A 1,243-nucleotide genomic window follows, 5' to 3' on the forward strand; every position below is an offset into this window, starting at 1 on the left:
TTATAAAAAGCTTATCTTAAATTTTCCGGAATTTTTCATCATGTTTTGCTATTTTTCACTATTTTTGGCCAAAACCGAGCATTAAATTCACCAAATATTCATCTTTTATCCAAAAATTACCAAAAATTCACAGATCTCATATTTTCATGTGTAGATCATCTCTGTGAAATTTCGTGACCCGAATCTAAGCACACGAAAATCTGTCCAAATTTCATAAACACACGAAAACCGAACTATCTTGTGTTTTCTAGCTTTAGATCGCAAAGATCTTGGTTTCTAGCCTTTGCTAGCCGCTAGATACAACACTTACAAGCACCATAACACTATACCAAGCAAACTATACCAACAATCAAACCATTTCTTTCATAGTGTCGGTTTTTAAGTAAAAACAAAGGTTTTAACCGTAAAAATCCGTTCTCGACTCTTTTACTCATTTCTTGGACCAAGATCCTTTGTATAACATGTATACATCTCTTGATCATGCAAGAGTCGGTTTCATCTCGGGTTTCCACCCATCTTTCACTTGGAAACTCATTTTAACAAGATTTTAACCGTAAAAATTCGTTATAAACTCTTTTAACTCATCACTTGGATCAAGATTCTTTGTATAACTTGTATACATCACTTGATCATGCGAGAATCGGTTTCAACTCGGGTTTTCACCCATTTTTACATTTGAAACCTCCTTTTCTCAAGATCATGAAGTTAGAAAACAAAATTCAAGCTTAAAAACATATGTTATACCTTCAAATCTTGGTTAGAACTTGGGTTCTTTGGATGAACTTTGAAGGGTTTGGAGAGTTGAGAGAGTTTTGATTGTTTTATGTTAGAAAAAAAAAGAAATGAATGTGTGAGTGTGTGTGTATTATGGCCGGCCCTATGGGTGAGGTGGGGGTGGGTCCCACAACTTCAATATTAGCCACACATTTGGATTGTGTAATCCGGATAATGTTGTGGATAATCTGGTTCAGTTCGTTTCTCGTTTAAACTCGTAATTCGGCTTAAAACGAGCCTAAAATGGTTGTTTTTCGGGTTAACATAAAATTTATATAAAACTGATTTAAAAACTTTAAAAACTTAACCCATGACATTAAAACATCATATTATTAATAATTACGCATCTTTTTCGGCTTGATTGATCGTCTCTTGCTTGGTTTGGTGTTAAAGGTTTCGTTTAGCGTACCGACGTACCATTAAATCGAAATCCTTTTTCTGTGCTATAATTCACCTATCCCGAAGCATT

The sequence above is a fragment of the Bidens hawaiensis genome, unplaced genomic scaffold, assembly GCF_021521415.1.
Source record: "Bidens hawaiensis isolate Kalapana, Puna unplaced genomic scaffold, B.hawaiensis_p1.1 tig00050556_1, whole genome shotgun sequence".
NCBI classification, from domain to species: domain Eukaryota; kingdom Viridiplantae; phylum Streptophyta; class Magnoliopsida; order Asterales; family Asteraceae; genus Bidens; species Bidens hawaiensis.